Source organism: Apodemus sylvaticus, chromosome 1, assembly GCF_947179515.1.
Source record: "Apodemus sylvaticus chromosome 1, mApoSyl1.1, whole genome shotgun sequence".
Taxonomy (NCBI): Eukaryota; Metazoa; Chordata; class Mammalia; order Rodentia; family Muridae; genus Apodemus; species Apodemus sylvaticus.
In genome coordinates, this window is record NC_067472.1 from 28,470,692 (window position 1) to 28,488,719 (window position 18,028).

The window sequence follows — 18,028 nt, forward strand, 5'->3', positions numbered from 1 at the left end:
ACATGTATAACCTTGCTATTTCCCTTAAATGACCATTTGTATAACAAAGATATCATTTTAGGTGATATTGTTAGCTATATCATATAGTTATATTGAAACAATATTTTGTATTTAATATCATAAAAACGTGTATATTTAAAATATGTGTGAATAACCTCAAATAAATTTTAGGTAGGTCAGAACTTACAAATTTCACAGGGATCCCCATAATAGTGATGGAGAAAATACTTTGATTATACAAAAAAACACTTAACTATTTTACCCATTTTTATAGCATCTTAAATTGTGCAGAAATATATGGATATGCTTATATGAAGATTCAATATTTTGAATATATTAAATCACTGGTAGAGAGAAAGAGAACCATGTTTTATCATTTAAAATATTTTATTTCTTTAATATCTTGAATATTCCACATTGTATTTGAACAATAGAACTGGCGACTGTTTTCATGACAGAAGTTTTTTTTCATAGTTACGATGAACTTATAAATAGGACCATTGAGGTTTCTTATGTTCAACTGATCTGAAGATGGAATAGAGCAAGGTTATTAGTGTGAGGAGGGTATTGGCTTTGCTTTCAAAATGACATTCAGTGATAATCTACTAGGCAGTCTTTCTGAGGAATTGAAATTCCTCAGAATTTCAATTGAAATGTTTTGAATTGATTGGCAATCTTGTTGCTAAATTTTCAATGTTGATATATGAACTTAAGATTTTAGTATGCATATTTGAGAAAGTTTTAGACAGTAGTCTCTTTCAAATTGGCATAAGAAGTGTGAAATGAGCAATTAATTCAACTGGTGAAATGCATTACTAAGCTCTAGCTGGTGACAAAAGGATACAACATTCAAGAACACCAGTTTTGTCAACTTCAAAGTTATGCAAATTGGTAATATTCCCTGTCACTCAAGAATCAATATTTACTCTAGGACTTGGAAATGTATCATGGTTATATAATCGCAATCTGTCTTCATCCATAGAAACATGTGATCTAAATTATTGTGTCTCGCTTTATCTTCTGTTCTTCAGAAAGAAAAGAAAAGAAAGGAATCGAGAGGAGAGGAGAAGAGAGGAGAGGAGAAGAGAGGAGAGGAGAGGAGAACAGAGGAGAGGAGAGGAGAGGAGAACAGAGGAGAGGAGAGGAAACGAAACGAAATGAAACGAAATGAAAATAATCAAAGAATCAATTACCACATCCTTCCTCACTTTTGAAAATTCAAAAATTGTTGGTTTTGGTAGAAAACAATCTCAGGTGGCTATTGTGTCACTGAAACCTGAGAGAGTCAAGTTGAGATGTGATTCAGGAAAAGCACGCTCATGTTGAAAATCATTTTATTAAAAACGATAAGCAATATGTTCTATAACAATTGATGTTGAAATGATGCATTGGATAAAGTGCATTAAATAAATGCATAAAATATGCCCCTTGACTATAATTAAATAAACACAGATGGAGACATGATAAAAATTTAAAGTTATGTTCATTTCTTTACCTGTTTTTAATCCATTTAATAGAATTTTTCTATCACTTTCATTCTCATTTCTGTCCATTCCTTTTATTGTCTCTTGATAATGAATTCTCTTTAGTTTTCTTGAGCAAATTAATTACTATTTTCTATGTTACATCGACTTAAAATTAATGTTGTTATTTTTATTCTCTTAAAGGTATTTTAAAATATACTGGATTACAAATGAACATATCCACATAAAAATTAATGAGTATCTACATACAACATATGAGAATCAATTACTTTATGTCTGGAGCCAACTAGCGTAAGTTAGGGCTAGCATGTGACCTACCTGGTGGTTGCCCACCACTTTTGCATATTCTGTGATGGGTGAGTTCTGAGGCAAGGTCCCAAATAGACTTCACCCCAGATTGCTTCTTCTAGATTATAGATCTTTCCTGTTACTATTAAATAGCATATAACAATCACTATGTATTAGTCCACACATTTTTCCATCTTTCTGCAGATCAGTGTAGATGTACTATTTTGTAGTGATGCTATAGAGATGGTGTCTTAATTCTTAATGATAATTTTAAATGATTTTCTAAAACTATACTAGTAATTATTGAGTCCTTTATAATGGGGCTGCTGTTAAAGCCACCTCTGGTATAAAAACTGCAAGGAGAATTCTAACAGTCTTCAAGTGTCAGAGTTTAATTGCTTCTGAGATTAAAAAAAAAAAAAAAAAGAAAGAATTTACAATTTAGCACACACTCCAAAAGGTCAAAAAGGGGAAATAATGACTTGTTATAGGTGCAAAGACGGAAGATAAAAATTTAATGGGTCTATCTATACAAAACTTCGATGATAATTTAGTCACACAAATTATGGTTGTTAACTTTTAATGAACCTGTGAAGCTAGTGATAGATAATGAATGTCTAGTCTTAAGGGGAACATACATGAACATCTCCATTGTAAAGTTCTTATTCAATTTATGGTTTGATTTTAGGTTTGAACGTGTAGTGAACTTTTGTTTTTTTAAAAAAAGGATGCTTCAAAAAACTATGTGATCTATTCTACTAGAAAAGGTGAAAAAAGAAAACTAGAAATGATTACATTACATGGTGTTATTACATCAGAACAGGAGGAGAAAGAGCAAGATTGGAAGGAAAGTAGAATACATTATAAAATATGAGAGTAACTTAGAAATTGAGAAAGCAGGTTATAGATTTAGAGAACATATTGTCTGATATATTTCTTCCCTTTTACATCCCTTTAGAATAAAGAGACTATTAGGACAGGACCAAAAAACAAAATAAAAACAAAAAAAACCCAAAAAAACATGAGCACAGAATGCAGAGAGAAAGTAGGACAAAAAAGAAGGTACATTTAGAACTATAATTCACCACGATCAAGTAGGCTTTATCCCAGGGATGCAGGGATGATTCAATGATGTAAGGAAATCATTCACTGTAATCCACTACATAAACAAAGTCAAGGAAAAAAAACACATGGTCATTTCATTATATACTGAAAAGACATTTGTCAAAATCCAGCATTCCTTCAAGATAAAACTCTTGGAGAGATCAGGAATCCAAGGCCCATACCTAAACATAGAGAAAGCAATATACTGCAAATGGGTAGTCAACAAAAAATTAAACAGAGAGAAACTTGAAGCAATCCCACTAAAATCGGGGACCAGACGAGGCTGCCCACTCTCCATATTTATTCAATATAGTACTTGAAGTTATATTTAGAGCAATTAGACAACAAAAAGAGGTCAAAGGGATACAAATTGGAAAGGAAGAAGTCAAACTATCACTATTTGCAGACGTGATCTTATACTTAAGCAACTCCAAAACATCCACCAGAGAACTCCTTAAGCTGATAAACAACTTCAGCAAAGTGGCTGGATATAAAATTAACTCAAACAAATCAGTAGCCTTCCTCTACTCAAAGGATAAACAAACTGAGAAAAAAATTAGGGAAATGACACCCTTCACGATAGTCCCAAATAATATTTCATACCTTGGCATGACCCTAACAAAGCAAGTGAAAGATCTGTATGACAAGAACTTCAAGCCTCTGAAGAAAGAAATTGAAGAAGATCTCAGAAGATGGAAGGATCTCCCATGCTCATGGATTGAGGCATCAATATAGTAAAAATGGCCATATTGCCAATAGCAATCTACAGATTCAATGCAATCCCCATCAAAATCCCAAATCAATTCTTCCTAGATCTAGAAAGAGCAATTCTCAAATTCATCTGGAATAACAAAAAAAACAAGGATAGCAAAAACTATTCTCCACAACAAAAGATCTGGGGTAATTACCATCCCTGACCTCAAGCTCTATTACAGAGCAATAGTGATTAAAAAATAAATAAATAAATAAATAAAAAAAATTAAAAAAAAAACCTCTTTGGTATTGGTATGGAGACAGACAGGAATATCATTGTAATAGAATTCAAGACCCAGAAATGAACCCACACATGTACAGTCACTTGATATTTGACAAAGGAGCTAAAAACATCCATTGGAAAAAAGACAGCATTTTTAACAAATGGTGTTAGAACAACTGGAGGTCTGCATGCAGAAAAATGCAAATCGGCCCATTCTTATCTCCTTATACAAAGGTCAATTCCAAGTAGATCAAAGACCTACAAATAAAACCAGACACAATGAAGCTTATAGAGGAGAAAGTGGGGATGAATCTTGAACACATGGGCACAGGGGAAAAATTCTTGAATAGAACATCAATGGCTTATGCTCTAAGAACAAGAATCGACAAACAGGACCTCTTAAAACTGCAAAGCTTCTGTAAGGCAAAGGACATGGTCAATAGGAAAAAGCAGCAACCAACAAATTGGGAAAAGATCTTTACCAATCCTACATCCAATAGAGGGTTAATATTCAATGTATACAAAGACCTCAAGAAGTTAGTTCAGAGCGTCAAATAACCCTATTAAAAATGGGGTACAGAGCTAAACAGAAAATTCTCAACTAAGGAAACTCAAATGGCTCTAAAGCACCTAAAGAAATGTTCAGCATCCTTAGTTATCAGGAAAATGCAAATCAAAACAACCCTAAGATTCCACCTCACACTGGTCAGAATGGCTAAGATGAAAAACTCAGGGGAGAGCAGATGCTGGAGAGAATGTGGGGAAAGAGGAACACTTCTCCATTGTTGGTGGGATTCCAAGCTGGTAAAACCACTCTAGAAATCAGTTTGGTGATTCCTCAGAAAATTAGACATAGTACTACCTGAGGACACAGCTATACCTCTCCTGGGCATATACCCAGAAGGTGCTCCTACATGTAATAAGGACACATGCTCCACTATGTTCATAGCTGCCTTATGTATAATAGCCAGAAGCTGGAAAGAACATAGATGTCCTTCAACAGAGGAATGAATACAGAAACTGTGGTGTATACACACAATGGAGTACTATTCAACTATTAAAAACAATGAATTCATGAAATTCATAGGCAAATGGATGGAACTAGAAATTGTCAACCTGAGCAAGGTAACCCGATCACAAAAGAGTGCACATGGTATGCACTCACTGATAAGTGGATGTTAGCCCAAAAGCTCAAAATAAACAAGTTACAATTCACAGACCACAGGAAGCTCAAGAAGAAGGAGGACTGAAGTGGGATTTTTGGTTCCTTGGAGAAAGGGAACAAAATATTCACAGGAGCAATTATGGACACAAAATGTGGAGCAGAGACTGAAGTAAAGGCCACCCAGAGACTGCCCTATCTGGGGATTCATCCTATAAACAGTCACCAGACCCTGACACTATTATGGACGACAAGAACTGCATACCAAAAGGAGCCTGTTATGGTTGTCTCTGGAGGGGTCCTGCCAGATCCTTACACATACAGAGGCAGATGCTAGCAGTCAACCATTGGCCTGGTCATGGGGTCCCCAATGGAGGACTTGGAGGGTGGTCCTGAGGAGCTGAAGAGGTTTACAGCCCCAAAGGAAGAACAACGAAGTTAGCCACCCAGACGCCCCAAGATTCCCAGGGTCTGCATCAACCAAGGGATACACATGGTTCCAGACAAAAATGTGGCAGAGGAATGCCTTGTCGGGCATCAATGTGAAGAGTGGTCCTTGGTCAGGTGAAGGCTCAATAGATGCCCCAACAAAGGGAAATCAATGGGGGGAGGTGGGAGTGGGTGAGATGAAGAGGCATATACTTGGAGGCAGAGAGTGGGAGGAGGGGTTGGGGGTTTTCATGGTGGAGGGGAAACCGAGAAAGGTTTTAGCATTTGAAATGTAAATGAAGATTATATTCAATAAAAAAGAAGGTGCAGAAAGAGAGAGAGAGAGAGAGAGAGAGAGAGAGAGAGAGAGAGAGAGAGAGAGCACAGAAAGTACAAGCAGGCTTCTTCTTACCATTGGATAGAACAGTTCTTTTCTTAACAGCAAGGCAGGATTAGTCTTACTAAAGAAGAACAATATGTTTTTCGTACAGACTTGGGTTTAACTCATTTAGAAATAAAACGGTCAAAGGGCAATAAAGATTTTAGCTCACTTTACATCCAGAATGAGTAAGTTCTTTCTGCTCTGACGCTTGGAGTTTTGCTCCATATACATGTGTATGTGTAGTTGTGTATATGTAAGTATGTAATTATGAGATATGTAAGTAGCTGGCCCCAACTGGAATGTATGAAGGAATATGAATCTGTGTGCATGGATTTGTATATAAATTTATGTGTTCATGTATATTTGCTTGTCTAAAAGTTTTTTTTCCTTCTGTGAGTAACACTCTTTTCCTAGTTCAATAAAGTTTTCTGCTCCCAATCTTCCTCCTGCCTGATAAGGAGGAGGCTTTGAGGCAAGAGACAAAAACTCCCTAGGAATTAATCCTTTGTTTAAACCTCTGCTGTTTTAAATGAAGTACTAAACACCAAAGACTGTAAATTCTGGTATCAGAGGAACTGAGAATACCAGCTAACACTGCATAGTAACTTAGAATCAAGATAGGTAAACATTTTATTATTACATCAAAAAGCAACCCTAATTTCTTCCAAGACCAAGTCTTGCCACTGCTGAAGCTATTAACCCTTAACTACAATTAAAATAGATCCAGAACTCTGGAGCTGGCTTATGACATCTATTTTGGCAACCAAACAGGAACCTCTTGATGTAAATTTGTTGTGTTTCTAGAAAAAGCTAAGACTCTCATCTTAGTGAAATCAGTTAAGGACAGTTGAGTAATTGGAATTTAAATCTGTTTCTGACTGCAAGAAGGTCCCCAATTGGTTGCTGCTAAATACAAAACCACCTGTTACTTTTAGTGGGAATTTCACTGACTATACTATGAACCAGCATGCTGACCCTGCAATTGTAAATACTTTGTGGCTACCAGGGAAGATTACAGCAACTACTGCTAGTACCTACATGAATTGGGATGGGACAGATTGAATTTACAGACAGACAGTTCTTCACAGATGTTATTAAACATAATCTTAAGGGAAAGGCATTAAGGTTACCACTAGCCAGATGACTGAATTTCTTCTTCAGTTTATACAAAAAGCCAGTCCTTGCTTTCCAGAAAGGGAAACTTTAGATGTGGATATGTGGGGGGGGGGGGGGGGCAGAAACTAGGGTTTGATATTTAGACTGGTTTACAGAGAATGGAGGGAAAGACTTGCCGCTTGCAGTATTTGCTATTTAGATTGCACTTAAGCAGACATTAGCAGACAAAAAAAAAAAAAAAAAAAAAAAAAAAAAAAAAAAAAAAAAAAAACCAAAACAGCCATATATGCTCAAAAAACATTAGTTCCACTTCCTTGCGAGAGGACTCTATTACTACAGTCTCACTCAAGATCTAAGAACAATATTTCCCACTTGACTGAAAAATCTGAAAAGGACAGCTTAGGGGAGAATAGTAATGAATCAGAATAGAAGAAACAAACAAACAAACAAAACAAACAAACAAAAAACCAGCCTCAGAGGAGAATTCCTACTTTAAAAAAGTGTACTAACCATCCATCATAAGCACAGGTGGCCTTTACAGGACTGTATAGATGCCGGGCCTCTCCCATGGACACAGACTTCCACACCTACCACTTCCTACATGCCCACTTCAGTCAGATCCATCTGCAGGCTTTCCACCCACACCAGAAACACTATCAAAAACAGACACCAGAGACAAGTTTCCTGATTGTACTTTTAATTCTATATTTAGGGGGATATAAAATTGCTAAACATAAATCTGTGTGTATCACTTCCCATCAGAATGCTATTTGACTAATTGTACAATTTTACCATGAGTCCTAAGATTTTGTTCATTTTATACTGGCTAACTTATATTTTGTTACCAATTAATTTCTCAGCATTGATGTAATGCTCCTACTATTTTTATATTGGTATGGATTTTTAATATCCTTTTATGACCTAAGAAATTTCTAGTGGAGCTCATCTTAAGCATTTTTCATCTTTTGAATTATTTTAGTTTATTAATAACCAGAATAATTCAAATTGCATTTCAGCAATGGTATTAGCAATGTTTTCTTGACAGATATTTTTTCATAGTTACCTTGAACTTTTACTTAGGAACATTTAGGTTGCTTGTGTTGGACTTAGCTAAAGATGGAATAGAACAAGTTAATTACAGTGTAAAGAGTTTATTGGCTTTGTTTTCAATGAGACATTTATAGACAACCAGGCAGTCTTTATGAGGAATTGACCAGCATGTTTTGTATTGGTTGGAAATTGTGGTAATACCAAAGTTTTAATGTTTATATATGAATTTAAAACTTTAAGATGCATCATTGAGAAATTTATAGACATTAGTCTCTTTCAAGTTGGCATAAGCAGTGTGAAATAAGCAATTCACTCAACTGGAGAAATGTAATCTCTAGCTGGTAGAAAAGGATACAAAGTTCAAGAACACCAGGTACATCAACTTCAAAGTAATATAAAATGATAATGCTCCATGTCACCCAGCAATCAATATTTACTCTAGGACTTGGAAGTGTACCAAGTTATGTAATGTATGGTTACGTAATGTTGTGTGTCTTCTTTCATAGACACACATGACCTAAATGATACGTGTCTCACTGTATCCTCCGTTATTCACTGCTGGCAAGAAATAATAAGCAGAGCTATTACCAGTTTAAGCATGAAACATAATAATAATGATGATCATCATCAGAATAAAACCATCACAGTAGGTTAGTACATATATTATATTTGAGTAGAGAGATGCTAAAAAGAACTCTCAATAAAGAGGAGTTGCAATGGAATAATTTCATATTAAAACAAAGAATGGTATTTTATTTTGTTTGTAGTGGTAGAGGTGGTTGAGGAATAATGGAAGGAATTAATTTCACTCCAAATTGATTAGAATTGAAGTCCCCATGTATTTTACAGAGCTCACTGTATGTGCATAACACAAACATGAAAAAAATATCCTATTTTCTCAATGATGTCTTAAGTTAAAAACTTTTATGAGCATTCTGTGAGTGGACCTCATTCGAATTTTTCACCATCATCAAAATTAGTGAACAGAGCTATGTCTAAGATTGACACTTTACCCCATGTCTTCTTCATGGAGTTGCAAAAGATTGCTAAGACTAAAGACAATTACAGAAAATTGAGGAATATTCTAGTTATCTGTTTAAAACTCTATTGACTTTAAAATGTAAACCTTACTAATTCCCTTAAATGACAATTTGTATAACAAAGACATAATTTTAGGTGGTATAGTTAGTTATATTATAATAAAATAATATCTTGAACTTAGTATCAATAAAATGTGTATGTTTAAAATATTTAGAAATGACCTAAAATTTTTTTTAGGTAGATAAGAACTTACAAATTTTACAGTGATCCTTTCAGAAGTGATGGAAAAAATATTTTCATTCTAAGGAAAATACTTAAGTATTTGGTTTACAGAGTGAGTTCCAGGATAGCCAGGACTACACAGAGAAACCCTGTCTCAAAAAACAAACAAACAAACAAACAAATAAATAAATAGATAAATAAATAAATAAATTTTTACATTCTATAAAATAAAATAATATGCACATTTCAAAATTCAATATTTTGAAGATATTAAATCAGTAGTAGACAGAAATAGAACCATGTTTCTATAATTTAAAATATTTTATTTCATTAGTAAACTAAATAACAATGTTTTTCAAAATGGAATTAACAACTGTTTTGTTGACACAAGATTTTTTACATAATTGCCATGAACTTATCCTTAAGAACAATCAGGTTCCTTATGTTAGACTTAGTTTAAGATGGAATAGAGCAAGGTTATTACAGTGTAAGGAGGATGTTGAGTTTGCTTTAAACATGACATTCAGTGATAGCCTACTAGGCAGTCTTTCTGAGGAATTGATCTGCATATTTTGAATTGGTTTGCAATTTTGATAATACTAAATTTTTAATATTGATGTATGGATATAAATTTTTAATATGCATATCTGAGGAAGTTATAGACATTAGTCTCTTTCAAACTGGCATAAGCAGTGTGAAATGAGCAATTAGCTACTGGAGAAATGTAATAATAATTTCTAGCTGGCGGAAAAACAACACAGTTGACATTAAAGAACACCAGTTGCGTCAACTTCGAACTTACGCATGTAAAACTTATTTACTATGTCACCCAAAAATCAATATTTACTCTGGGACTTAGAAATGTACCATGATTATTTAATCTCATGTGTCTTCCTCCATAAACACACGTGGCCTAAATACATGTGTCTCAGTGCATCGCCTGTTCTTCAGAGCTGGCAAAAAAAAAAAAAAAAAAAAAAAAAAAAGATTTAGAGAATCTCAAATACATGCTCCTTTCTCCGGTTTGAAAAATTAAAAAATTGTTGGTTTTGATAGAAACTAATTTTTTGTGACTACTGAGTCATCAAAATGTGACTAGATAAAGTTGAGATGCACTACAGGAAAAGCATGCTCCTGTTAAAAATAATTTTATAAAAAATTATATAGAATATATGATAATCAATGTTTAAGTGACATATTGGGTAAAATGGATTAAATAAATATGTAAAGTATGTCCTCTAGTGTAAATAAATAAACAGAGATGGAGATGTGGCAAGAAGCTTAAATTTCTTTTTTTGGTTGGGATGGTTTTTAATGACTTCTTTCTATTTCCTTATGGGATATGGGCCTGTTTAGATAGTTTACCTGCACTTGATTTAACTTTGGTATGTGGCATCTATCTAGAAAACCATCCATTTCATCTAGATTTTCCAGTTTTGTTGAGTATAGGCTTTTGTAGTAGGATATGATAATTTTTTTAATGTCCTCTGTTTCTGTTGTTATCTCTCCATTTTCATTTCTGATTTTGTTAAGATGGATACTGCCTCTGGGCCCTTTTGTTAGTTTCCTTAGGGTTTTATCTATCTTGTTGATTCTCTAGAAGAACCTGCTTTTGGTTGTGTTTGCTCTTTGTATTGGTTTCTTTGTTCCTATTTTGTTGATTTCAGCCTGGAGTTTGATTATTTCTTGCCATCTATTTCTCTGAGTGTATTTGCTTCTTTTTGTCCTAGAACTTTCAGGTGTGCTGTCAAGCTGCTAGGATATGCTCTCTCCAGTTGCTTTTTGGAGGCAATGAGTGCTATAAGTTTTTCCCTTAGCATTGCTTTCATTGTGTCCCATAAGTTTTGCTATGTTGTGCCTTCATTTTCATTAAAATCTAAAATGTCTTTAATTTCTTTCTTTGCTTATTCTTTGACCAAGTTATCATTGAGTAGAGCATGGTTTAGCTTCCATGTATATGTGGGCTTTTTGTTGTTTCTGTTGCTTTTGAAGACAAGCTTTAGTCCATGGCGATCTGACAGGGTGTATGGGATTATTTCAACCTTCTTGTATTTGTTGAGGCCTGCTTTGTTACAAGTCACATGATCAGTTTTGGAGAAGGTACCATGAAGTGCTGAGAAGAAGGCATATTCTTTTGTTTAGGATAAAATGTTTTATGGATATCTGTTAAATACATTTGCTTTATAACTTCTGTAACTTTTACTGCATCTCTCTTTAGTTTCTGTTTCCATGACCTGCCCCTCGGTGAGAGTGGGGTGCTGAAGTCTCCCACTATTATTGTGTGGGGTTCAATGTGTGTTTTGAGATTTAGTAAAATTTCTTTTATAAATGAGTGTAAGGGCACCCTTACATTTGGGGCATAGATATTCAGAATTGAAACTTTGTCTTGGTGGATTTTCTCTTTGATGAATACAAAGTGTCCTTCCTCATCACACTTGATAACTTTTAGTTGAAAATCTATTTTATTGTATATTAGGATGGCAACTCCAGCGTGTTTCCTGGAGCCATTTGTTTAGATGACCTTTTTCTATCCTTTTACTCTGAGATAGTATCTGTCTTTGTTATGGAGGTGTGTTTCTTGTCAGAATAGCTAAGATCAAAACCTCAGGTGATAGCACATGTTGGCATGAATGTGGAGAAAGAGGAACATTCCTCCATTGCTGGTGAAAATGCAAATTGGCACAACCACTTTAGAAATCTACCTGGAGGTTCCTTAGAAAATTGGAAATAGATCTACCTGAAGACCCAGCAATACCACTCTTGGGAATATACAAAAAGATGCCCTGCAATGCCACAGAGGCACATGTTCCACAATGTTCATAGTGGCCTTATTTGTGATAGCCAGAAGCTGGAAACAATCCAGATGTCCTACAACAGAAGAATGGATACAGAAAATGTATTTCATTTATACAATGGAAATCTACTTAGCTATTTTGAAGGAAGACATCCTGATTTTTGCAGGCTAATGGATGGAATTAGATAATATCTTCCTGAGTGAAGTAATTCTGACACAAAAGGACATGCATAGCATGTATTCACTAATAAGTGGATATTAACCAAACCAAAAATAAAGTGCCAAATACCCAAGATAGAGCCCACAGAACTCAAAAAGGTCAACAAGTTGAAGGGCCCAAGTGAGGATGCCTCAATCCCACTTGGAAGGGAGTAGAAACCAACCACAAGAATGGAGGGAAGGATATGGGAAGTAAATACAAATGGGGGATGGAGAGCAGAACAAATCAGGTATTGGGTTGGAGAAAAGGACTGAAATCCCTGAGGGCCGGCAGAAAGAAGGGAAACATGCAATCACAGGAGGTAGGAGGTTGGGGGAACCTTACAGAATGTACCAGAGACCTGGGAGGTGAAATACACTCAGGACTCAAAGAGAGGGACCTTAGATGAAATGCCCTACATTGGGGAGAGGGAACTTATAGAGCCCACCTCTAGCAGAAAGACAGGGCATCAGGTGAGGGATGGGGTTGCTATCCTGGGGTGGAAGTAGAGAGGAGCCTGAGGAAAAGAAGGTCCAGTGACAGGTCTACAGTGGGATCCTGCTTAATTGGAGGCTCCAAGACCTCACACTATTGCTGAGGATATGGAGCACTCACAAAAAACGGTACCTATTATGACTGCCCTCCGAAAGACCCAACAAGCATCTGAAAGAGTCAGGTACAGATATTTGCATGCAACCAATGGACAGAAACTGCTCACCCCTCTGGTTGAATTAGGGGAAAGCTGGAAGAAGCTGGGGAGGAGGGTGACCCTGAAGGAGGACCATCAGTCTCAATTAACCTGGATCACAAAAATCTCTCAGACACCAGAACACCAACCAGGCAGCATACACCATCTGATATGAGGACCCGAACACGTATACAAAAGAGGACTGCCAGGTCTGTGTTCAATCATATATGATGCACTTAACCCTCAAAAGACTGAAGGTCTCATGGAGTTTAGAAGTCAGGTAGGGTTGGGGGTGTGGACATCCTAATGGAGATAGGGGTTGGAGAGGAGGTATGGGATGTGGAACAGTTGGAAGGTGGAAGGGGTGGGGAATAAAATCTGGAGTTTAAAATAAATTAATTAATTAATGTTTAAAAAATGAAAATGTTTAAAAAGAAGCTTAAATTTTGGTATGTCCATTTCATCAATTTTCTGTAATCAATTCATTTAATTGAAATTTGCCTTTCTATTTTCTCTCATTTATTTAGATATTTCTAATTGTTTGTTGATAATAAAATACCTTAAATTTTGAGCAAATGAATCATTGTTTTCTATATTTCACTTGCTTAAAATAAATATGATTTTTCTCTCAAAATTCTTTTAAAATCTTCTGAAATACAAATGAACTTGTCCACATAAGCATTAATGTATAGCTACACATGGTGAATGAAAACCACATACTTTATTAATATTTTAAATATTTTTATTGCATGTGTCTTAATATTCTGCCTATATCTTTGTATGTGTGCCACATGGATTCATGGTGCTCACTAATTCCAAAAGAAGCTGTTTGGTACCTTGGATCTGAAGCATTGGTGTTTGGAATCCACAATGAGAAAAATGGGAACCGAACTTAGGTCCTTTCAAAGAATTCTTAACTGCAGAGCCATCTCTCCAGACCCAAATATTAACATTTAATTGATGTTATTTGTGCTCTTAGTGGAAAATCACCCATCTGCTACATCACATAAAATGAAAAAAAAATGCAGGTGTTAACTCTTGGAAATCTTAACATCTTGAACCATAGTAATAATTGTTTAAAAGAAGAGTGAGACATACTGAAATTGAGAGCATTTGTCAGGGAGGCCGACAACAGGACCCTTCAGCAGTTCTGTTCTGCCTACCTCTTAGAAGAAAAATTCCAGTTTCTGTATTCTGATATTCTAAAAGTCCAAACAGCACAAAAATGTGACATTTTTTTACTTCTGTACAGTGCCTTTGCTATGTGTAACATCCATGAACAGCCACAGACATCTGAGGCCAGAGTGGCTTAAAAATATTTCATATATGGTGGCTAGATGTATCTTCATACTGACAGGTCAGAGTACTAGATTCTCTACCAAGGAAGACAGAATGTGTCATTTTATGGGTAACTGCATGGTTTATTTTTTCTTTCTTCAAACATTTCTTTTACAAACTAGAGTATGGGAACATGAGAAAGAATTTTGACGTGGCTTACTGTAATATTTCTTATATGCCATTATTTTCCTTGGCAAATATTAACTATTGATACAGCATATGCATGTAGAACTAATGTTTGGTGAGGTTGGGAATATATTTGAAAATATAGACAAGTCTGTATATAAGAACTAGGCAGAGTCATATAGACATGGTCAAAATCTATTGGGAAAAAAATCTAACTATTAGAAAACACTCTTGAGAAAGGATAATTTTAACAATAAACTTTATGAGTTCTGTGGCCCAGTAAAGTTTGGGTCTTAGATCTTCTACAGTCTATATGCAGAAATAAGTGTACACGACCATGGTTACCCAGAAACTCACTGCATAGTAAAGCCCCCAATGAATCCAGGGGTGATCCTCCTATCTACCTCCTAGGTGTGGCATGAGCAACCATGATTAGCTCTACATTTTGTCCTCCAATATTTCTCCATAGATTATTTTAAAGATATATTTAGTTCAGCAAACTTCATTTTAAGTTTTATTAGAGTCTATGGTAATCTGAAACACTTTAAATGAAACATGAAATATTGATAGTAGAATAATCAGTTACTATATGTTTCCTTGTGACATGGGATGGAATGTATCCAATATTTACTCTGGAAAAAAAAAAAAACGACAGAAAAGCAGTTTTACAAGCCAGATAAATTTTGCCCATGATTAACTCATTATCTGATCAGGTTCCTACCAATATACATATAAAGAGGGTGGACCAACAACAGAAATGACAGGAAGTCATCAAAATAAGAAGTGAGATCAATTGTGATAATAATTCCCTTTATAATATGAGAAATTATTTATACAATGTATACCAGAGAAATACCTTTGTCCTAAAAAAAAATATCAGAACTCGGAAGATTTGACTCTTCATGCCAATTCTCAGAATTAATTTCTACAGGGAATTAAGAGGTTAGGCCAGTATCTTAACCATAGACTCCTGAATGAATTAATAAAAGAAATAGTATATTTCTACTGCCATTAAATATGTATTCATGCTTATATTCACCACTCTACTTTTGGGTCCCTGTTCTGCAAGCATTGTTGTCCCTAAACCAGGAGCTGGTTCTTTGTGAAAATCAACAAGATAGATAAGCCTTTAGCCAGACTAACCAGAGAGCACAGAGACAGTATCCAAATTAATAAAATCAGAAAGGAAAAGGGAGAAATAACAATAGAAACTGAGAAAATTCAAAAAATCATCAGATCCTACTACAAAAGCCTATACTCTACACAACTGGAGAATCTGGAGGAAATGGACAATTTCCTAGACAGATACCAACTACCAAAGTATAATCAGGATCAGAGAGACCATCTAAATGGTCCCATAATACCTAAAGCAATAGAAGTGGTCATTGACAGTCTTCCAAAAAAAGCACACTACCAGATGGTTTTAGTGAGGAATTGTATCAAACCTTCCAAAAAGACCTAACACCAATACTCTTCAAATTATTCCTCAAAATAGAAACAGAAGGAACATTACCCAACTCATTCTATGAAACCACAATTTCGCTGATGCCAAAACCCCACAAAGATGCAGCAAAGAAAGAACTTTAGACCAATGTTCCTTATGAATATCGATGCAAAAATACTCAATAAAATTCTTGCCAACTGAATCCAAGAACACATCAAAACAATAATTCACCATGATCAAGTAGGCTTCATACCAGGGATGCAGGGATGGTTCAATATACAGATATTCATCAATGCAATCCATAACATTAACAAACTCAAAGAAAAAAAAAACACATGGTCATTTCATTAGATGCTGAAAAAGCATTTGACAAAATTTAGCATACTTTCATGTTAGAGGTCTTGGAAAGAACAGGAATTCAAGGCCCATACCTAAACATAGGAAAAGCAATATACAGCAAGTCAGTTGCCAATAGCAAACTAAATGGAGAGAAATTTGAAGTAATCCCACTAAAATCAGGGACTAGACAATGCTGCCCTCTCTCTCCATATTTATTCAATATAGTACTTGTAGTTCTAGCTAGAGCAATTGGGCAACAAAAGGAGGTCAAAGGGATACAAATTGGAAAGGAAGAAGTCAAATTATCACTATTTGCAAATGATATGATAATATACTTAGGTGACCCAAAAACTCCACAAGAGAACTCCTACAGCTGACAAAAAAAACTTCAGCAAAGTGGCTGGATATCAAATTAACTCAAGCAAATCAGTAGCCTTCCTATACGCAAAGGATAAACAGGCTGAGAAAGAAATTAGGGAAATGACACCCTTTACAACAGTCACAAACAATATAAAGTATCTAGATATGACTCTAACCAAAGAAGTGAAAGATCTGTATGACAAGAACTTCAAGTCTCTGAAGAAAGAAATCAAAGAAGACCTCAGAAGAAGGAAAGGTCTTCCATGCTCATGGATTAATATAGTAAAAATAATGGGGAAGTATTAAAGAAGAGTAAAGAGAAAGTAGAGCCATATAAAACTAAATATTCTGGAATAAAATAAAATAAAACCACTTCACAGAGAAGTTGGAATGATTCACATTGTAAAAAATTTTAGTTAGATTAAGCAACAACATAGGAGTAGACTGAGAATCTATCCTCTGGTTGTACAGTCAGTGAAAATATCAATGAAGAGGTAGCTTCAAAATAGAGAGCACAAACAGACCAAGAAGACAAGCTTATGAAGAATGATACTCCATGAAAAAAATAGTTTGTACAAAACAGGAATCCCAAAGTCATTGGCTATGGGCAAAAGATTAAAGGTTCTAACTGCAGAGATTAGAAATCCAGACAGAATGCACCAAGAGATAATCTTAACCTGTGAACTGATCTTACAGAGATGGCCCTATGGAGAGAACTTTAATGTAACACATGGAAATGTTAATAAAAGCAGAACTATCTTGTGAGACAGTACACTTTACCTAAATTTTTATAATAGTTTCAAAAATATTTGGTTGTCACCACGTATAGTTTACAGGTGCCTATAATTGTGCTCAAGATGTTTACTGTAAGAAAGAATATTTATTTAGAATAGATTTGAACAATGATCTTGCATAATTTCTGAGTCTGAAAGAAAACACCACACAGTGGATGCATTATAAAAAGGGGTTCATGTGGTTCAATCTTCTGTAGATTTTAGAACATGGTGGGTGCTCAGCTCTAGGGGTGGCAAAATGCTAGGCAATGTAACACAGTAAGAAGGGGGTCACATAGACATCTAGGAATCAAGTGATAGAGACAAGGCAAATGCACGTTTTGCTTATTTTTATAACAAAATTTCCTTCGGAAACATCACTTGCACCAACACTTGATCTACTTCTGAAATACAGCATTGATCCATTTTGTGGTGAGGTCCTCCTGACCTAGTAATTCCAACAAGATTCCATTTCCAAAAGATTCTATTGTGTTTGCACTGTAGGTCTGAACAACAATATCCCAGCAATAGACTCTGAGACATAAGACATTCAAGTAGTATCATATGCATTTCCTGCTATCACTATGCCAGATTTTTTTTCTGGAAACAGAGGGATAGATATTTCTGAAGTTTTTAAAACATACATACTTTGACATTTTTATATTCTGAAGATACCATCTCCCAAATTTATACATATGTTGCTCTTAAGTCAG